At 41.6% G+C, this 23,496-nt stretch overlaps 1 non-coding gene across 1 annotated transcript; it reads right to left on the reverse strand.

Moving 5' to 3' along the window:
* Positions 1 to 366: 366 nt before the first annotated feature.
* Trnas-cga (transfer RNA serine (anticodon CGA)) lies at positions 367 to 441 on the reverse strand. Its single transcript has one exon. It is a non-coding gene; the product is annotated as a tRNA-Ser (tRNA).
* Positions 442 to 23,496: the final 23,055 nt, after the last annotated feature.

The following is a 23,496-nucleotide window of genomic DNA, read 5'->3' on the forward strand; positions in this document are numbered from 1 at the left end:
GAAATCACGTCGTTTTGGAGCGAAGAACTCGTCGAGCCATATTCGGAGCGCAGTTTCATACGGAAATTTCTTTCAAGGCTGTGTTACAGAGAGCGGAAAAGGTGAAAATCGAAGGGCAGAAAATCAGGTGGGTGCGGAACGACTTCACAACCCAACTCCCGTGTAGCGTTTTTGTCAGTGTATCAGAATGTGGTCGGACGTTGTTGTGGGGTAGGATCACGTGACGCAGTCTTGCTGGTCGTTGTTCTTGGATTACGTCTGCAAGAAGTCTCACTTTTCGACAATAAATGCCAGCAGTCCAGAATGAGATTTTCACTCTGCAGCGGAGTGTGCGCTGATATGAAACTTCCTGGCAGATTAAAACTGTGTGCCGGACCGAGACTCGAACTCGGGACCTTTGCCTTTCGAAGGCAAGTGCTCTACCGACTGAGCTACCCAGGCACGACTTACGCCCCGTCCTCACAGCTGTACTTCTGCCAGTACCTCGTGGGCCTACCTTCCAAACTTTACAGAAGCTCTCCTGCCAGGAAGTTTCATATCAGCGCACACTCCGCTGCAGGAGTGCGAGTTCTGCAAGGTTCGCAGGAGAGCTTCTGTAAAGTTTGGTAGGTAGGAAACGAGGTACTGGCAGAAGTAAAGCTGTGAGGACGCGGCGTGAGTCGTGCTTGGGTAGCTCAGTCGGTAGAGCACTTTCCCGTGAAAGGCAAAGGTCCAGAGTTCGAGTCTCGGTCCGGCACACAGTTTTAATCTGCCAGGAAGTTTCAATGTCAGCAGTGACGGTTATACCTCGGGAAAGCCATTCGTAGGGCACCACACCGTCGTTGCTCCACCAGATGCATCACATGCGTAGGTCATGTTACGGGAGTTTCTGCTATGTTTGGGTTGAGCTTTCCTTTCTTTTCCTTACGTCATAATAAGGGTACCAGTTCTCGTCACGAGGGTAGGAACGGTCAGTGTTGTTCACTAGCCAACTGATGATGAGCCAGCAGAGATGGACATGTGACCATTGCTGATTTTTGTGAGTACGGCCTAGATCATGCTTGCGGTACCCATTTGCCCGATTTTTGAACTTTCATCATTACATTCAAGTGTCGCAAGGTGGTGGAATGATCACAGTTCACCACATTTGCCAGTTCTCGAGTTCACTGACATGGATAATTGTGGATTAATGCGTTTAAACGGTCTTCACCAAATCCCGACGGTCACCTCGTACGTGGAGGAGTCCCGAGTGTCCAAATGATACTTCTTAAAACGAGAACACCAGTTACTTGCCGTTTTCTGTCCAATGGTATTATCCCCAAACAAGGCACAAATGTTTATGGTTGTAGCTACTGAACTCAAACAGAAGAATATGTTGGAAATGTTCCGATTTCTTCACTTGGCACTCCACTTTCTAGTCCACAGCGCCGTTCACTGTCTCAAAATGACAAAATGGCAGTATCTAAACTCAAATAGCAACAGTGAACTAAACATAAAAATGACAATCGATGAATAAAGCCGTAGCAATCAGAGTACTAACAAGCAAAACAAAACGCAACGAGCTGCTTCAACGTCATAAGTTGTGCACCGGTATTTTCTGTCATTATTCTGAAGATATTCTGTTGCGGCTCGGCCAATAAACAACCGTGGTAGGCCCCTAACGGCCAGTTCCTATCTTTATATATGAAATAAAGAAACTACATTGTAGAGACGTTTACTCAAACAGGAACTGACAAATGCCACACCGACTGAAAAGATTAACATAAGAGCTTAGCAGACGCAGTTTCGTCCTTATACAACGGTGACTCCTAGATATCTTACTAAGACAGAAATACTGTAAAATCAGGACTAGCGTTAGTCACAAAACGATTATTTGTTATTACCTCAGAAAAACATGAGATGGGAACATTAGTCTGACTGGGAATAATTAATAGATTAATACACTTCGAACCATATGCTGTACTTAATACAGTCACATTCTGTTCAATTCCTGGATCTACAATACTAAAAAATACACAGAAATATTACCAAACTGTTTGCTGAGTAATAAAACGACTCACTCTTTCCCTGTCGTGGGTTTAACATGGGACGCGAAAGTAATCAAAAAGACGTATATTGAAGTTAAGGCAATTACAGCCCTCGGTCAGAAATTTTAAGTCTTTTGACCAGCTTTCAACACTTCTAAGAGTGCCTTCAAGAGAAATTAAATATTCAAATTGGCCTATAACATAACTACAAATTTATGGGAAAATTTTTTATACAGGGTGTTAAAAAAAGGTACGGCCAAACTTTCAGGAAACATTCCTCACACACAAAGAAAGAAAATATGTAATGTGGACATGTGTCCGGAAACGCTTACTTTCCATGTTAGAGCTCATTTTATTACTTCTCTTCAAGTCACATTAATGGAATGGAAACACACAGCAACAGAACGCACCAGCGTGACTTCAAAAACTTTGTTACAGGAAATGTTCAAAATGTCCTCCGTTATCGAGGATACATGCATCCACCCTCCTTCGCATGGAATCCATGAACCGCTGATGCAGCCCTGGAGAATGGCGTATTGTATCACAGCCGTCCACAATACGAGCACGAAGTCTCTACATTTGGTACCGGGGTTGCGTAGACAAGTGCTTTCAAATGCCCCCATAAATGAAAGTCAAGAGGGTTGAGGTCAGGAGAGCGTGGAGGCCATGGAATTGGTCCGCCTCTACCAATCCATCGGCCACCGAATCTATTGTTGAGAAGCGTACGAACACTTCGACTGAAATGTGCAGGAGCTCCATCGTGCATTAACCATATGTTGTGTCGTACTTGTAAAGGCACATGTTCTAGCAGCACAGGTAGAGTATCCCGTATGAAATCATGATAACGTGCTCCATTGAGCGTAGGTGGAAGAACATGGGGCTCAATCAAGGCATCACCAACAATGCCTGCCCAAACGTTCACAGAAAATCTGCGTTAATGACGTGATTGCACAATTGCGTGCGGATTCTCGTCAATCGGGCCAACTGGCGGTGAATCGAGGAAGTACAGTACATACTGACGAAACTAAAATGATGAGCTCTAACATGGAAATTAAGCGTTTCCGGACACATGTCCGCATAACATCGTTTCTTTATTTGTGTGTGAGGAATGTTTCCTGAAAGTTTGGCCGTACCTTTTTGTAGCACCCTGTATAAGAGTATAAGTACTGATCAACGCTACAAGAAAGAAACAGTACTTAAATGTCACGTATAAGATAAATATCAAGCGAGAAAGGATTTAGTCGCAAAAATTTAAAAAGAATACATGGAAGGCGAGCCATTATGGGCTGCTCATACCTATAAAGCCACAGGTAGCAACAGGCTGAGGTGCCCATGTTAGCAAGTGCGGGCAGGTGAACATTACAACAACAGTGCCATCCAGTAGCCTTAAATATTAGTTGGCTACTTAACATTTAAAATATAAACAGCTGAATATTAAGATAAACAGTAGTTAGTACATGGACTAACAGGTAATGTTTTATTTGACAACAGCAGACATTAAAACTTTCTGTTTCATGTTAAAGCTTAGAAATACAGTTTGCAGCCTGCAACATGTGCTCTTCTTACTATATAGGACAAACAGGACGTGCCTTTGCAACCAGATATAAAGAACATCTTTTAAGAAAAAATGACACTAGCACCCAAAATTCGTCTTTTGCCGACCACCTGATTACAGGTCGCGCACCTAAAGCCATTTACGATATCAACATTTTGCACACCGAGAAGAATGGACGTAGATTACATATTCTCGAAGAATTAGAAATTTTTAAATATCTTTCTCGAAATGATAGCCTCATTCTCAATGAGCAGCTGTAGTTGTGCAACTTCTTCAACGGTATGAGCCGTTACTTTATATTTGATTTCGGGTTTCCTCGTGCAGTTACCGAAATGCTTTTTCCTTCTAAGTCTACTCATAATTTTCGTTTATTAAATGGCTTGTATTGGCTGTATTTCATGTTGTATCGTTTCCTACAGGCTGTGTCATTCAGCCCTTTTTGTATATTCTACAATGGTGTTTTCACCCTTTAAACTGTGCTTCTTAGCTCTGGTGTAGACAAAATGTTACTTTCTCTACTGCTGTCAAACAAAATATTGCCTTTTACGTCATGTACTGAATAATGTTCATCATAATATTCGTCTGTCTTTATTTGAATGTTAAGTAGCCAGGTGGTACTTGGGGCAACTAGACGGCACTCTCAGTGCAATGTTCACCTACTTTAAAAATTGTGACTAAAGCTTTTCCGCTTAGCATTTATTTTATATGTGATGGTAAATATTGCTTCTTTTTGTACTGTTAATCAGTTTTCAGTCTTCAAACTGTGTTTCTAAGCTTTTACATAAACAAAAAGCTACCATATCTGCAGCCGGGCAGTGTGGCCGTGCAGTTCTAGGCCCTTCAGTCTGGAACCCCGTGACCTCTACGGTCACAGGTTCGAATCCTGCCTTGGGCATGGATGTGTGTGATGTCCTTAGGTTAGTTAGGTTTAAGTAGTTCTAAGTTCTAGGAGACTGATGACCACAGATGTTAAGTCCCATAGTGCTCAGAGCCATTTGAACCATTTTTTTAACCATGTCTGCTGTTGTCAAATAAAACATTGCCTGTTAGTTCATGTAGTAAATACTGTTCATGTTAATATTCAGCTGTCTATATTTTAAATGTTAAGAAGCCTATTTATATTTACAGCTACTAGATGGCACCCTTTGTGAAATATTCATCTGCCCGCACTTGCTAACGTGGGCATCTCAGTCTGTTTTTGTTTTTTTCTTTGTTATTATTTCATCAGTTGTCTATATTTTAAATCTTAAGAAGCCTCAATCTGTTTATGTTTTTTTCGTAATTGTTATTTCACAACCCATGAAGGGGTGGACTGGCAGTGGCACAATACACTGCTCTTCAGCCAAGAGAGGTACAAAAAAGATAAGGATATGAGAAAGAATACACAACAGAGAATTGTAAAAATTGGTGAGTAAACGATAACAAAAAGAGATGAGTGTAAAAGGTAGGTTAAAAAGGCGTATGAGAGCCACACACACATGCAGAGAATGATCTCTGTAGGTCGAAGCAAAAACAAAGAAGCACCACAGTGGGAACACAAATGAGTGATACTTGTGTCACTGTTGGTGGTGATGAAACGAAGCACTGCACACGGCACTGGATGGGGGGACGATGGAAGGGGGGGTGGAGGAGGGAAGAAAAGGAGCCATAAAGCCCATAGGGCGGGGGGGGGGGGGGGATGGAAAAGAGAATGAAGGTAGGCGGCAGGGCAAAAAGAGAAAGAAGGGAAGGGGGGAGAGGGAGGGACCTCACTATGTCACTACCTGTGACTTTATAGGTATGAGCAACCCATAGTGGCTCGCCTTCCATATATTATTTTTAAATTTCTGTGATTAAAGCCTTTCTTGCTTGATATTTATCTTATACGTGACATGTAAGTACTGTTTCTTTTATGAACTGAAATACTTACATTTTTATATAAAAAAATTTCCCATAAATTTGTACTTATGTTATAGGCCAATTTGAATATTTAATTTCTGATGAAGGCACTCATAGAATTGTTGAAATCTGTTCAAAAGCTTTAAATTTTGTGACTGAGGGCCGTAATTGCTTTAACTTTAAATTATAAACAGTCACTGAACTAAGCAGTGATGTTTAAAACTTTATGCCATTTATTGACCTCAGTCTAATTGCCACTCTGCTACATGGTTTGTAGGAAAGTCTAATCTGTCGCACTACCTCTATATATCATACAAAACCGTGAGGAAACAATGACACTTTATCTTGTATCACTAAGCAATTTAAAAAGATAGGGGAAACATAGGCTTGTCGTAGTCAATTAAAAAACTGTAGCTCTGTCTCTCTTCAAGATAGTAACCACTCTCAATATCGATTCCAATATTATGCATCCATTCTCTTTAACTAAATGGCAGCATAAACTATCTGAATTCAGCTTTCGGGCGCCTCTTTTGATTCGGCGCTGTCTGCCGGCACAAACTCATTGTAAAAGCAGTTCGTTAGCAGAACTGCTCAGCGCCGATTAACTCACAATAGCACACACTGCATTACATGGCGAGACCACTTAGGAAGCTACCGAATCCAAAGACCACAAGTAAAACGCAAGTACTTCCCTTGTAGCAGAGATAAATATCGACTGTATCTACTTACCATTTGAAAATAAAGGCAAAACGCTGTGTCCTAGTCGACACGAAACATACGTGATCCAAATGATCTCAACACACACCTTTCAGATGTACTATAGTATGTATAACTATCTACTTGTTTTCCTTTTCAATCGTAAATCACATTTAAAGTTAGTAAAATTTTCAGGTGGCTGTAGCCTAAAGCTAAGTTACTCACATCATTCATTAAAACTTCTGGTCTAAGAGGCCGTGGTCTAACAGTATAAATTCTTCCTACCGACGTTTCGTTCCCAACAGCTGGCAGCAACTTCCGAGGTGAGCCAACGACTGGCTCCTAGGCCGTGGAGGTAACGTATTGCACAGCATTTTTTCCAGTAGTACGTAGCACACATACCCGTAATCCTCAGTGCTTAGTTCTCTTGTTGATGAGCATTTCACACCTTCCACTCTACGCATATCACGTTGTGTCTCAGTTTTGGGAACTAACAGTTTTGCTCTCAGTACTATGAATTCTGTAATAATCTCTTTTGACAGTTGGGATGCAGTAGATTGTATTATCAGGGTAAAAAAATGGCTCTGAGCACTATAGGACCTAACAGCTGCGGTCCTCAGTCCCCTAGAACTTAGAACTACTTAAACCTAACTAACCTAAGGACATCACACACATCCATGCCCGAGGCAGGATTCGAACCTGCGACCGTAGGAGTTATCTGGGTTAGCCGAAATGTCAAACCACCTATGGAAATCCATTTTATAAAGATCATAAATATTTCAGATCGTTACAATTACCTCTGGGGGTGATAGTAGGTTGGTTACTGTGAAGTTCACGTAAATTTTCGGGGTACTTAAGATCCAGTTCTAAAATGTACCCTATGTCTCAGTCATCTGGTATGATTATTAAATTAAAGCCGTCAACAGAGAGCTATGAAATATTCTCAGAGAGATAACACCAAGGTATTTGGCATGACTCATCCCTGTTTTCAACATAACCATAAATATATTGTTTAGAACAGTGATCAATATAACCTCTGACGCGATGCTCAATGAATCGTAAATGTTCTATGTCTTGAATAATGCATAGTTTTCCATTAGCAGTTTGTAGCAATGCATACCGTGTCACGCTGGCTCTCGTTCATACATTTAAGGTAGAATGTGTGGAAATTTTCAAATACATCAGCCAAAAGCCATACTTAAGTTTAAAAATATAAGTCATGGTAATCTCCTACGTCTTGCATTCATATTCATCTATCTGACTGTCTAGTAATTCACAAGTAAATGCTTGGCGAAGGGTTCATTGAACCACTTTCAAGCTATTTCTCTACCATTCCACTGTGGAACAATGTGCGGGAAAGACGTACACTTAAATCTTTCTGTACAAGTTGTGATGTCCCTTATTTTATTACAATACCGCCGCGGCGTGTTAGCGGCATAAACAAGGCGCTGCACGACGTCACCTCGGAGGACAATAATATTTTGGGTAAACATTCCCCTCTCTTGCTGTGTCCGTTTCGACTCGCTCGAATGGTGACGACAAGCCAATAGCGGTAGCTGGAATTTCAACCAATAATCCTTCTCCAGCGTAAGTGTGGAATCGTGTGTTTCTACCCAATGACGATGGGCCGCCAAATGGTGTCCACAGGAGATTAGTTAACAACGCTCCTTCTTCTACACCAGAGCAGGAATATTAGCCTATGACTATGGCCCATAAATGGTAGCCATATGAATTTTAACCAATACTATCACTTCTCCAGCACGAACGTGTGAAAACTCCCCCTTTATAAGAGGATGCGACACTCGTCTCTGACAGTGTTCTAGCAGTAGTGGACACCAGAAGATCCTGAAGAAGATCCCAGCAGAGGGGTCGAAACGTCGATCATTTTAGAAGAAACATGAAGCGGCCTAATAACCCACAAGATTTTAAATTCAATAATTTGTTTGTCTGTACATGTACATCACCTACTGATTCTCGTGCCATTTGGATAATTCCTTCGTCATTCGTCGTTTTTTTTCATTTTTTCCTCAGACTGTTTCTTTGATCATGGCACCAATTTACGCCATTCAGGTAAAGCATACGTAATTTTTGATGGTGTGTCATGGGAGATTATAGACCCAACATTTGACATGAACATATTTGTTACATGACAATGTCGTGTAAATACTGTATTGTCACATAACTTTGAGAGGGGTGCTAAAGAATTTTGGATACTTTTGAACATTACGATTGTCTCATTTTATTGACTGCTAAAATATTATGCTCTGATAGACTGTGGCCGGCAGGAAAAGCAAGAGGGGAGGGATGCGGAGGAAGAAGAAGAAGGCAACGTTAGCGCACCCTACCACCATGTTAACCGATATATTTTCAGTAGTCATACCTGTTTCTAAACTTAGTTTCAACGGATGTCAATCATATTGTCTGTAAGTGACACTTCTGCTCATGATGGATGAGACGTGTTTCATGTAACGTAATCCGATTTCTTATTGGGAAGATGTCCTTAGTTGTATCGAAACCTGAGTGAAGGCTGAAAGTAAGTGCTTTACTTCATTAATCAAGATGTTTTGGTGGACTGTACCTTGTGCTTTATGTACTGTGTGGAAAAAATGGTTCTGATCCTCAAGTGAACATTACATATGCAATCCCTCTTCGTAGTTAATAGAAAGGATTACGCAACTGACTTTAATCTGGGCGTAACTGCTACTCACCTTAACAACCTGTCAGTCGAAGCCTACAGAGGACAGAGAGTGCCTTATTTCACCGATAGGTAGCCCACGTTCCCTCAGCCTTTTGCCGTTTTCTTTTTTGATTATGTGCCCCTCGCGTGTGATCCGGTGAACAATTTATGACTGGCCGCCAGCTGAGACCACTTAGCATACAGAGGCAGCTTAATTTTCCGCTTCCCAGTATTTAAATTCCGACCTTAATGCACGAAAGGCGGACGAGATTATGTGTGGCCTGCGTTCCGCTTGTCGGATGCAGACTAATGCCTCTGGAATTGCATCTTAGTTAAGATGTACATGCGTAATAAGTTTTGTGTGAGAACAATACGACGCGTCGTAAGCTCGGAGAGCTTAACGACTGTATCCAGCCTCTTGCAACCGAGTTGTCAGGTCCTGTGTAACAAGCCAATCTGGAGTTAGTGCTGAAGCTCTCCGAAGTCCACGTAGGAGTGTCACGAAAGAAACAGAATGTAACTTGGAGTTGGCTGTGATAATGTCCATGCTTTGTTCTGGCGACTAGGGACAGTCAAACGCTGTTGATACATTAATCCGACTTCGAGAAAAGATGGTCAGTGCTTTTATGGACAAATGTTTCCGGTTGCCTACGAACCATGATTGTACTTAGGCGTGCGTGCACCGCGTCGTCCAAAACAAGTCGACTGCCACGAATATCTTTCTTGAGAGCTTCAAAAGTATAGAAATCGCTTGAGGAGAGATTGGAACTGTTTGGAGGATGGATTCTCAGCGAAACGTCTGCATCTTAGTCGACACAGCCTTGACTATAATTGGGTGGGCATCATCATGCAACAGAATTCATGTCGTCCGTGAACGTTTCTGGGCCTTTGGACTTGATGGCGCGCTTTAATTTTTTCAAAGTGTTCACGCACCACTGTGCGCTAATTGTGGCGTCTTCCAGAAAACCAATGAGCATCTGGCCTTTGCTGTGAAACAAAACGTTTATCACGGCTTTCCCGGAGCTGACGCGCCTGTTGTCAAGACTCCGTTGGTGAAGTTTCGTTGGAAGTCCCTTACACATCTTTCAAACAGTCTCAAATTCTGGACAAGTGGTTTTCGTAATTTTGGAGTCCTTAAGGAAGACATACATTCTTGGGTACAATCACAATTCCGTAGGCTACCGGAAAGATTTCCGTGAAAGCATCAACCGTCTTCCCTCACGTCGAGATAAAAGTATTAACAGTTACGGCAATACTTTTGGGATGATACTTACTTACTTTCTTCCATCTGTATCATTTCCATTTGACTGCCCGGTATACACTGAAGAGCCAAAGAAGCTGGTACACCTGCCTGATATCGTGTATGGCCCGCGAGCACGCAGAAGTGCAGCAACACGGGGTGGCATGGACTCTACTACTATATGAAGTGGTGCTGGAGGGAACTGAAACTATGAACCCTTAGGGTTATACATTAATATGTAAGAGTATGAGAGAGTCGAGAGAGTCGAGATCTCTTCTGAACAGCACGTTGCAAGGCATCCCATATATGCTCAATAATGTACATGCCCGGGGTGTTTGGTGACCAACGGAAGTGTTTAAACTCAGAAGAGTGGTCCTGGAGCCATCCTGTACCAATTCTGGACGTGTAGGGTGTCGCATTATCCTGCTGGAATTGCCCAAATGCACAATGGACATGAATGGATGCAGGTGATCAGATAGGATGCTTACGTACGTGTAACCTGTCAGAATCGTATCTAGAAGTATCAGAGGTGCCATATTACTCCAACTACCCATGCCCCACACCGTTACAGACCCTCCACCAGCTTGGAAAGTCCCCTCTTGACCTGCAGGCTCCATGGATTCATAAAGTTGTCTCTACTATACTCGTAAACGTCCATCAGCTCGATACCATTTGAAACGAGACTCGTCCGACCAGGCAACATATTTCCAGTTATCAACATTCCAATGTCGGTCTTGACGGCCCAGGCGAGGTGTAAGGCTTTGTGTTGTGCAGTCATCAAGGGTACACGAGTGGGCGTTCGGCTCCGAAAGTCCATATCGATGATGTTTCGCTGAATGGTTCGCACACTGACAATTGTTGATGGCCGAGCACTGAAATCTGTAGGAATTTGTGGTAGAGCTGCACTTCTGTCACGTTGAACGATTCTCTTCAGTCGTCGTTGGTCCAGTTCTTGCAGGATCGTTTTCTGGCGACAGCGATGTCGGAGATTTGATGTTTTACCGGATTCCTGATATTCATGGTACACTAGTGAAATGCGCGTACGGGAAAATCCCACTTCATCGATCTCGGAGATGCTGTGTCCCATAGTTCATGTGCCTACTGTTACACCACGTTGAACCTCACTTAAATCTTGGTGACGTGCCATTGTGGCAGCAGTGACAGATCTAACAATGTCATCATACACTTGCTACCTTATGTAGACGTTTCCGACCCCAACTCCATATTCTGCATGCTTATATATCTCTGTATTTGAATTCGCAATGGTGCTTCAGTGTATTTCTTATCCGACCGACCGATTAGTAGATGTCAGTAATAACATTAGCCACGTGCTAGCAAGGTCTGTTTTATGTGTGTCAGTGAGACCGCTCCATGTCTGTTGTGATATAATTAGATGCATGTCGAGAAACTAAATAAAAACGTCTGCACAAATTGATCCAGCTATTTACCGAGCTATGACAAAACCATAAGAAACCATTCGTCGACAATCTAGAAACAGGTTATAACATACTGGACTTGGATACCTTGAGTACAAAATTTGATTTGTGCACAGGGTGTTTTGGAAAGACTAGTAAATACTTTAGGGAGCTGTAGTACAGACAACTTCGAATAAAAGATACCATACAACTTGTATACAATTTGTATTAGTTACAGAGATAGAGCTAGCTGTTATGACTGACGACACTACATTCGTCCGGTATAACTTAGGGTTTCTTTGATTGCTGTCGGAGATGGTGGAGTGTAACTACAACATATGAAATATTAATACACTTTATTAAAAGAATGATGGAAAGATTTACTTAACTTTATGCAGTCCACTGCCAGAAGAATGTGCCAGATAGTTGCAACTGTCTTTGAATATTAAAGCATCACTGGATGGATACATTTACAAAACACATCTCTTGAAGTGAGAAGATCAAAATGACAGTTAAAACTAAGACAAGTGTAAAACATATGTCCTGACTAGATGATGTTGATTCCTTGACTGGAGGTCACGGACTGGTCTGAACATTTCTCTGCTTGGCTGTATATTGGCCTCTGTGCTGGGAGAATGACATGGCTTCGCAAGCATCTCCCAGTTGTCGTTTAGGAAAGCAGTGAGACATTATCAACTTTAATGATATTGATACGAGGTGCTGATTTTGTTTTGGAACCGCAATCTTTGGACAATACTATACTAGATGCAGAGATATATTTTCATTTTACATTTTGAGACTCCAGTTGCTAAAGGGTTTACTTAACAATTGTCGTTTTTGTTTTCAAGTTCAAATTGTGATGTTGGGCCTCGGTGATTGTGATTTCTTGGACAACTCTACTGTACCATTAGAGTAAGCCACACGTATTTAAAAATGCTGAGTGTGCCTATAGGATAATTGTCTTTCGGTTGTGTAAAGGAAACGCTGCTGCGTATACAGAATTTGGTAGACGATTTCGTAACTGCGAGTAAGATTCTGAATCTTTGCTATTGTGTTCACTAAACTACGTCAGACTGGTGCAATGCCATGAAGCCACATTAAATCTAAAGGTCCAAATAGACACAATGTGGATGAATGGACACAATGTGGACGGAGAAGGAGACATTACTCTGTTGACGGGCATTACATATGTGTGGCCTCTATCGTAATCATCTGAGGCGCATCCAGCATTTTCGAGAAGGGGACGAAGGTAAATGATTGGGATTTTATCGTGGGCTAAATGCAAATCGTCAAGTAATCTCGTTTATGCAGTTTACAGGTGAAGCCACTTTCACTCGTGGATGTCGATAGTCAGACGAAAACCCAGTGGCATTTGTGGAGAGATTTTCGAGAATGCTTGACTGTAATTGTGTGGTGTTGTATGATTCGAGACTGCTTGTCTGTAAATGTGTGGTGTTGTATGACGGGTATCCATTGGCATTACTCAAGTGGTAACACCGCTTCCCGTCAGATTGCCGAAGCTAACAGCTGTCGGGTTTGGCTAGCACTTGGGTGGGTCGCCGTCTGGGTCTGCCGAGTGCTGTTGGCTAACGGGGTGCACTCAGCCCTTGTGAGGCTAATTGGGGAGCTAGTTGATTGAGAAGTACCGGCTCCGGTCTCACTAGCTGACGACGACTGGGCGAGCGGTGTGCGCCGGCTGTGGTGGCCGAGCGGTTCTAGGCGCTACAGTCTGGAACAGCGCGACCGCCACGGTCGCAGATTCGAATCCTGCACCGGGCATGGGTGTGTGTGGTGTCCTTACGTTAGTTAGGTTTAAGTAGTCCTAAGTTGTAGGGTTCTGATGACCTCAGAAGTTAAGTCCCAAAGTGCTAAGGGCCATTTGAATCATTATTTTGAGCAGTGCGCCTCTCCATATCTGCATCCCATTACGCCTGTGGCTGAGGATGACACGGCGGTTGGTCGGTACCGTTGCGCCTGCTCTGACGGAGTTAAGTGCAGTATTAGTATGAGACGTAATCAGTAATTGGCTCTATTGTGTTCCCGCATCGTCTTACTGGGTCCCGTTACCTAGAGATTCTTGAAAGCGAGATCTAGAGATTCTTGAAAGCGAGCTTCTAGCACAATTGTGAGAGGTTCCTGTACCCACGATAGCACGACGTGTCACTGGACTTTCTAGTCGTATTGTCAAAAAATGGTTCAAATGGGTCTAAGCACCTTGGGACTTAACATCTGAGGACATCAGTCCCTTAGAACTACTTAAACGTAACGAACCTAAGGACATCACACAAATCAATGCCCGAGACAGGATTCTAACCTGCGACAGTAGCAGCAGCGCGGTTCTGGGCTGAAGCATCTAGAACCGTTCGGCCCCAACGGCCAGCAGTCGACATGTCAAAAGACGTGTATTTTCTTATCGGAAAATCTACCGCTGGCGATAAAATAGATGCTGATGAGGGAAGTCAAAGAGAACAGGTGAGAAGTAATTAAGAAAATAAATTCTCATCTCAAGGGGGTTTGTTTCGTTCACGACATTATCTGAAGAGGGGGGAGGGTCGAGGGTTGGTTGCTCACTTTTGACTGAGCCGAAATTAAGTTAACACCTTTTGTCAAAACTCACCACGGGTAAAGGCAAGGCGATTTCGCTACTTTCATGCAGTGAAGATTCATTCTCTTTTAGTAGACTACTTAAGAAACACTTCTGAAATTTAAGTATTCTTTCATTCAGGGATAACTAATCTAATGGGAGACATAAGGAGAGGAGGAATGTGCATAGAGGGAGATTAAACAGGAGCTTGTGCATGAGTAGAATGGCTATTTATTGTAATCGACTTCACGAAACAGTATGGCTATTCCGCAAAGAAGACAATAATAAAACTGGTACATTAACAGATATGGGGAGTGGATAGTATACGCCATGTGTCAGGAGAAACACGTCACAGGAGGATCGGGTTGGATTCAAGAAGTATCCAGAAACTGAATACTTCTGCACCATAATTCGATTGATCATACACACAGGAAAAACTACGACAATTTTTACTCACTTACAGAAACCCAAAGCGAGATTCACAGTGCTATACTTATGCGGAGTCCCCCAGATACCTTATGTGACAATCAATGAATTCAGTCTCTGTCGGTCCATCACAGGCAGGGGACAAGGGCTGGTGAAGTAAGTGTCAATGCCAATGAAATTCACCAACAACCGTGTCTCTTAAGATGTTATTTTATTTCATTTTAAAGGCTACCAGTTTCAGCATTTTACTATGTCATCTTCAGGCCTCATATGCATCTCTCTCAAAAAATGAAAATATCATACAGAGCCAGAAATTTCTGGATGTTGTGAATTCAATCTTTACACTAGTGCTTCATTCGAAGACGTGACAGCAAAACAGTAGCCTAATGGTTCGTTCTAATAACAATTTAATATATAAAAATCAATATTTATTTATTTGTTCGTTTATTGTACTTCATGCGCTGCCATATTGGCCTGCGCGAAGTTATAGGCATAAGGTAATTAACGTAAACTAGTTGGAGTGTGTGTCGTGCCGGTAAACGCATTTGAAGGAGCATGGTAGTAGTGAGATGTTTGAATGTGGTAGAAACAAAAAGATCAGCATTTTGTTGCGCCTTACTCATCTTTATGCCGATAAGTGTTAACTATATCTAATCGAAAATTTCCGGTGCACGCAGTAATTTTTCTGTTTCTTCTTTTCCAGTGAACTGACGAACGATATTTTGTTTATACAAGCCTATATCGAGTTAGCTGGTTCATCAAAAAATGTTGCTTCCAAACGTTCGTCATTTAGTAGAACTACCACCGCAGCAAGTATAAATCAGCAAGTTTGAGGTTCTTAGATAAACGAGGAATGACGACCAAGCAACGAAGGAGACTGCTTACCAATTGGTCATTCCGTACATCCGAATTTCAAGTTCAGCATGCGGCAAGAATCGAAAGAGAATGTTATACGTGCTACCCAATCGCGCACGTCAGAATGAAAAGACCGATATGGAGCGAGAATTCGAATAAAAAGACCAACATTAAGCGAGAACTGAAAGAGAAGTTTGATGTTAACTACGATTACAGTTTGCATCCCTGTGTAAATATCGTCAAAATGGATAAGGTGTGTGGGCATTGCGGTTCGCTTAAGTTCAACAGTGAAACACCAGGAATGTGCTGCGCTAATGGCAAAGTTAAATTCGCGACAATGCATACATGACCTGACCTGATTCATTGTTTACTTGAGTAATAACAACAACAGAGGCTGTATTTGTATGTAACGTCGTTTATTCTTTTCAAAACATGCTACCAGTTTTAATACAATGTGGTGTCAACTTGTGGCCTAGAATGTAACCTGCTATATCCCCAACCGTTTTCGTGTGCTATGGACAGAATGGTACGCAGCGGACCAAAATTAACTGGATTACGTATCTTCTGTGGCAATAACAAGCCGAGCATGGCCAGACGACCATGTAGTGTTGAAACTAGTAGCACGTTTTCAAAAGAATAAACAACATTATATTTAAATTCAGCCGCTGGTGTTTTTGTTATTCAAGGACTACGCGTCCGGTTGCAGTCCCACTTAATGATGTATTGTTGTCTTTGCTTTCGGGCGACTCACATTCAAACACTTTTTATAGAACATCCGCAAATATATTTCAGTGTTTCAGATGACATCTTTTGGAACCGACAAATTTTTCGAGATCAGTACATGCCTACCCGTTTCCGAAGCTGAACATAAATTCACCTACTTTATGGGTGACGATGACGCACAAGTTGATTAACGCTGTGATTCAGTTTCAGGCACCAATAGCCGTGTAATATATTGATTATTCATTGCTACTGTAGTGTTGTCTTGAAGCTGTGAGAAAGGAGGACAGGCGCATCAAGGCGTGGAAGCAGAGACAATGCTGAGGACAGACGAAACTAGGAGAAATATCGTTACATGAGGTGAACAGTAAGGGGAGAGCCTTGCGAAAATGCAGACGCCCCCAGACGCGGTCCCAGGGCGTTAGTTACTGTTCAAGGAATTAACATGTAACTTCATATGTCGTCTAGACGCTGTGGTAGGTTGCCACTGTATAACTTTGTAACCAACAGGCACGTATTAGCGGATAAAGCAAGCTTGATACCAGTCCTCAGAACAGCAATGTCAGAAGGCTCACAAAAGTTAGAAAGGGAGCGAAAACGCCTAAAACTGTTGACCTAAGAGTACCTACTCCGAGGGATGGGTCTAAATGACGTATAAGAATAATGTTGTAAGCCTTATTTGGCAGAGAAGTTACTATGTTGATACCAAACACGGACTTAGTTAGTGCAACTGCATTAACATTCCTGCCTTAGGAGCAGTAGAGGGGAAGTAATTGAACCGCGATTGGCAGGCACCAACAAGAGACCTACGCGGTTGGCTGGGTGGCTTTTAGTGGGAAAAACAGTGCCCCCACGCGACTCTTTAAAACCCATAGATTCCGCATTTTGGCAGAGTTCTCAGTCAGACGATCTGGGCGCCAAATGCGCGTCCGTTAACTCCAGCCTCGGTCCAGCTCCGCATAAGTCTGCTCTCTCACTTGGAGTGCCTCAGTCAACAGTGTCGCATTCATTATGTTTTGTTTTTCAACTAAGGTGTTGCCTTAAGATGCTGCTTGTGTTTGCTACTGCGGTTAGCATACACTCCTGTGACTTCTTCACTGGCTTATGTTGTAACAGCGTTATTCATGCGTTTTCTAATCCTAGAACTAGCCTCCTGTGTATTAGTTAGTCCTGTCTGGAATAAACATTTATTTCAAAACCCTGTTTGTCCAAGAGTCTCCACAACGAGTTCACCACCAAGCCTCATCATCTGCATTTCTAGTAAATGCCTGTACCAGTGTTGGCTCAGATAGAAGAAAACAATCAAATGCCTTCGCTGTGAATTGTCCTTCTGCCATCTGCTCTGAACCACTCGGGAGCGCAGACTCGCCGGTAACCCCTTTTTCTCCCTCTCCCACCTACGTCAGGACAGCATAGCCGCATTATATCCTATTTGCAAATGTTTTTATACCAAAACTTCAATTGACAATGTACCGGCGGATAATAACCCAATTCAAAAACTATCCAACAAAACACCACTCGGACAGCATGCCAGAGGCTACAACGTATGTACCATCAATGAAGTTGCGATTGTCATAGTTGGTGAAGAACGTAATACCCATGATATACTTCTGGAGTGACAATAATAGAGTTCAACGTGTCGCTGGTCGTAACTATCATACGACGCTCTGCGGTATCCTATAATGTTCCTGGAGGGGCAGGACGCACATCACTCGGACAAGTATTATGCAAACTAATCCAGTTACAGGTAAATACAGATATCTTTATTTCATTTTATCGAATGAAAGTATTATTTTAGATTTGTTCTTCAAACATTCGTAAGTGTAGTTTAAGTTTTTCTTTTCTTTCTTTTTCTTTATTCTTACAGGTGAACAACTCAATAAAAAAGTATCAGCGATGAATTATCATTCATACCGCACAATGATACCTCCGAATGGAAAAAATCCTATTCTGCAGTACAATCAACAATTTTATCAATTCGTGAAAGAAATGTTGACAAAATTGAATACTAGCCTTTGTTATTCATTCGCTTAAATCAAACATCGTTGCGTTTAGAAGAATACATTAATTTACGAGATGCAATTGTAAACTGTGGAAATACTTCCAACACTGGCAAAATGGTCATACGTTCAATGACAGCGTACGATAAATGCATGAATATGCACAAGACGCCCTGACGTATGTGCGTTAGTAAGGTCGTCCTGACATTTTCATCATATTTACATGCAGTCCAACATCGGGCAAGACAGAAGAGCTTCTATTTCCCGGTCAGCGCCCATCATATAGACACGATTTGACTGCACGCATATTCAAGGGAAAACTCAGTAATTGATGGACTTAATTGTGAAGCATCACATTTACAGTGAAACTCGTTGCTGGATGTATGCAATGAAAGGCAGAAGAGAGGACTTCCACATACTCATATTCTCATATGGCTCAAATTGAGGACGTCGTTTGTGCAGAAATTCCTAATGCTGCAGAAGATCCACTGCTGTTCGACATTGTGACGGAAACCACAGTGCATGGACCATGCGGAGTAATGAATTCACAATTTCTTTGCATGGTAGATGACATGTGCACAAAAAAGTATCTCGGAGACGTAGTTCATAAAACACACACTGGTCATGACTGATATCCACAACGCAGAGGCAGAACACTAGAAGATGGGGACCATACGTGAACAATCAGAATGCGGAATTTCGACGTTGAAATCGTCAGCAGATGAATAGTGTCATATTCTCCTCTGTTAATGAAATCGTTTAAAGCTCATATCAATGTCGAATGTTCTCATATCGATCAAATATGTATGCAAATACGTCAAGAGGCAACGATGCTACCCCTTTTTAGATTTTTGCCTATGTGGATATTTGAAAGGCGAGGTTTGTAAAGAAAACTAAACACAAGGGACGAATTGATCAGTCAGATTACGGCTAGTGCTGCCCCCAAAAGAGAACGCCAAGTTGAGCTCAGAAAAGTTGGGCGTTGTACTCTCAAGAAAATTAGAAAAATGTATGAAAATCATTTTCCTTTATGTACCACCCCCTGTGGGTATTATTTTGAGTCACACACTGTAAACAATAAAAATTGGACACATGTTACGTGAAATGTTTTATAGGAATCAATCTGTAAAATCTACTTCCAAAATATTTACTATACATTCTGAGACACCCCGAATAATTCTAGTTTTTATTTAGCATATGTAATGTGAACAATGGAATGCTGGTTCATTAGACGGCGAAACATTAATTACATTTTTTGATGATTGCTTCGTCGGATGGTATTTGCATGTACGTAACAGTGTATTGCAATCGGTCCGTCTCGTCTTTCACGTGGACTAAAGACAATGTCAAAACGTCTCAATCAACGGCGACCTCGTCCGTGTCTTACACTGCGTCTGACATTAACATAAACGGTCATAATGCCACGTAATTGCTGGAGTAGACGCCCTTAATAGTTCTAGAGCAATTTCCTGACCTTTGCCGAGCCTTATGCTCTCTTGTTCTCCTTCCTACGTGTCCAGATAATCACACGTGTTGAGGAGATAAATACAGCACTTTAGGAGCACCTAAAATACAATGGACATGTCACGTGACGGTATTCACGGTGATCGCACTGTCTGGTTATCACATGAAACATAAAGACCTCACAACATAAATGAAATATTTTCTTTCATTTACGAACATATTATCTATTATTATTAAAGATAGATGATTGTTTATGTTTATATTTACTGTAAACACAGCATGCAAAGTTTGTAAAAATTTGATGTTCATCTATGGGCCATACTTGTAACTATTCGTCCTCAGTTTCTGTTTCAGTTCTATCTTGAATGTAAGAATAAATGTTCTTCGTCTTCTGCGACTTAATTTTTAATGCACGGTAGTCTTCTTATGGAAATGCTTATTTGTTTGCCAAGATCATTATGTTAACAAATTAGTGAATTAGTAGTTCCGACAACATAAACTTCCGTCTTCACGTATAAATAAAGAAGATACGCAGAGGTTACATAATTTGTTGCTGTTGTGGGCTTCAGTCCTGAGACTGGTTTGATGCAGCTCTCCATGCTACTCTATCCTGTGCAAGCTTCTTCATCTCCCAGTACCTACTGCAACCTACATCCTTCTGAATCTGCTTAGTGTATTCATCTCTTGGTCTCGCTCTCCCATTTTTACCTTCCACGCTGCCCTCCAACACTAAATTGGTGATCCCTTGATGCCTCAGAACATGCCCTACCAACCGATCCCTTCTTCTAATCAAGTTGTGCCACAAACTCCTCTTCTCCTCCATTCTATTCAATACCTCCTCATTAGTTACGTGATCTACCCATCTAATCTTCAACATTCTTCTGTACCACCACATTTTCAAAGCTTCTATTCTCTTCTTGTCCAAACTATTTATCGTCCATGTTTCACTTCCATACATGGCTACACTCCATACAAATACTTTCAGAAACGACTTCCTGACACTTAAATCTATACTCGACGTTAACAAATTTATCTTCTTCAGAAACGCTGTCCTTGTCATTGCCAGTCTACATTTTATATCCTCTCTACGTCGACCATAATTAGTTATTTTGCTCCCCAAATACCAAACCTCCTTTACTACTTTAAGTGTCACATTTCCTAATCTAATTCCCTCAGCATCACGCGACTAAATTCGACTACATTCCAATATCCTCGTTTTGCTTTTGTTGTTGTTCATCTTATATCCTCCTTTCAAGACACTGTCCATTCCGTTCAAGGCTACGGAATGGTTACATACTTAACGCAATATAAAGAACACAGTAGGGTATACATAAAAACTCTCGACAAGAATTACGTATCCATAAAATTGGGTAGTTGTTGTTATACCACAGCTTGATTTAAACCAGCCTGCCGTAAGAAGGGCATACAATGTGCTGAGAGTTAATAAATATCATTAAACTCTCCTCATATGGATGGTTGCAATCCAATAATGTCAGCTTACAATAATGATAACATTCATGAGTAAAATTAAATAAAAACATACAATAAGAAAGTCAAGGTATTGCAATAAAATGTCAATTGTGCAACCATAACGCACGTAAAATTTAGAATTTGTATGAGTAGGACAAAACAAATACATGCCGTATGGTTTAATACCATGATGGCAACGCGAGAGTAACTGATGGCTAGATCTAGAACATCTTCTTTAGACTCTGTTGAACAGCGTGTTCGAATTTTACAAAATGCATAACACTGTGATGTCTGCGATAATTTTATTTAATCTGCTGTCGGTTTTGGTCTTTAACCATCATCAACGGCAGCTGTACAACATACAAAAGTGGACAATGAGACAATCTGAAACGAAATAATATCATAAAAAAAGGAAAAAACCGTTAAATCAATGGAAAAACTCACAAAAATTATCTTAGATTTATCAAATGCCATACGTGCGTTGACATACGTTACTACTGACAACCATAATTGCCAATAAAAATGAAAAATTGTAGCAAGATTAAACTACGATGGTCCATTGAAAAAAGGACAATATGTGATGTTTAGTAATACAAGTCAAATTATTTCAAAGTCAATGATAGCAGTCTTGGCCAATTCCAAAGAAGTTACCATTAAAAGTTGTGTGGTAATCAGATCACAAAACTAAAGTATAAACAATTATACACTTCATTACTTTTACATAAAACGTTAATAAAATAAATATAAAGTAAAAGAATAACAGGATTGATGAGTAAAAGAATATACAGTACTTTAGAATCCAGTCAAAAGTGTAAGCATGTAAAATACAAGCTACAGATCAGTCCATGAAATTCCAAACAAGTCTTCTCAAAGTTCGATTCCTGGAGCACCGTCTGTGACTGGTACTTGGGTTTTATTATTGTGTTATTTTCTACCATGCCTTTTAATGCCTGCAATAAAGGTTATGTATGTCTAGTTAACAGTTTCGGTCGCCTTCTAGAATAAATCTAGCAGTGTAAGGGTTGTGTTACAATGTTACCACCATCTTATTTCACCCGTTTGGTGGTTAGTTTCTTGTTCTTTTAATTAACATTTACCTGTATTTGCTGTCAGGCTTTTGAATTTTTTATATAATTGCCGTTCCTAGAGTGTAAGACTTTCAGCTGTAATTGTGGTTATTTTCTTTGAAAAAAAAATTCGATATTTGTATTTTAGCAGTAAGCCTCAAAACCTTATTTACTGCCATTCCTGGCGTCTAGCTGTGTTTGTGGCCGCTGTGTTTGTGGCCACTTACTTTTAATATTTAAATACCTGTAAGTTGTAATTGCAGCGAGTTCTTAAACATTCATAATTTATTGTCATTCTTGGCGTGTAAGGCCTTCAGCCGTGATCACATTGGCTTGTCTTTTTTTTTTTTTAAAAAAAACATTATCTATATCTGTATTTTATGGTGATTTGCTAAATTGTAAGGCACCGAAAACACTATTATTTACACAGTTCTTTATTCCTTCATTGATAACGTGTGTTTTTATTTATTGTTGAGTCTGGAATTACTGTTTTAAAAATAAATGTGTATAACTGTAAAACGTAACCAATGGAAACCGTTTACGGCCCCATCCATTATCATAATCGAATCCCGCCGTCCCTTGACTACCGCCAGGTTACAGCCGTACCTCTTCTAATGACTGCGTCCACCGTACGTCTGCACTGGATGACGACCTTGCTGCTGACGCTGTGCTGTCCACTGACACTCTGACGACGCGACGTCATTTCCCGCCTCCATCTCCACTCAGCGTTCACCTCCGGACACCGAAATCCCCCCCCCCCCCCCCAAGCGTCTGATACGGTTGCCTCCCTTTCCCCCTTTCTATGAGTGACGCCACCTATGGGCGGACCTCTGATAGTGTTTCACTGCACCCACCCAGTGACACTTCTGTCTCTCGGGCGGACAACGTCAATTCTGAGAATGGACTTTCTGGAGCGATGAACCTCCTCTTGGTGAGGTCGGCTCCCTCCCTGTTCCAGTGATGTGCCCTTCAACGGGGGCCTAACAAAACGTTTCCTGTGCTTTCCCCGTGTTTGAATCGCCCATCCCCCTGGCAATGGCAGCTTCCCAGACTTATCGCATAGCCACGCTCAATGTCAACACCATTCGAATATGCCACAAACATTCTTTACTCCATGACATGCTGTATGCCACGGACGTTGACATTGCTCTCCTGCAGGAGCTGCACGTTGAAACTTTCTGCGCTCCCCATGGTTTTACCGAACATGTCTCTCTATCTTCCATTGTAGGTAGTGGGGTGGCGACCATATTACGTGACGGTATCCTCGCTCTTGCAATTGCCTAACTTCCTGATGTCAGAGGTATGGCTCTCACGTTCAGTGGCGCCAGGATCGTCAATGTCTGTGCGCCATCTGGTTCGGGTCGCCGCCGCGAACGTTCCACCTTCTTCTCAGAGACAGTCATCCATCTCTTCCTGGGTCGGCAGGATGCATTGCTCATGAGA

Source organism: Schistocerca gregaria, chromosome 1 (assembly GCF_023897955.1).
Source record: "Schistocerca gregaria isolate iqSchGreg1 chromosome 1, iqSchGreg1.2, whole genome shotgun sequence".
In the NCBI taxonomy this organism is placed as follows: Eukaryota; Metazoa; Arthropoda; class Insecta; order Orthoptera; family Acrididae; genus Schistocerca; species Schistocerca gregaria.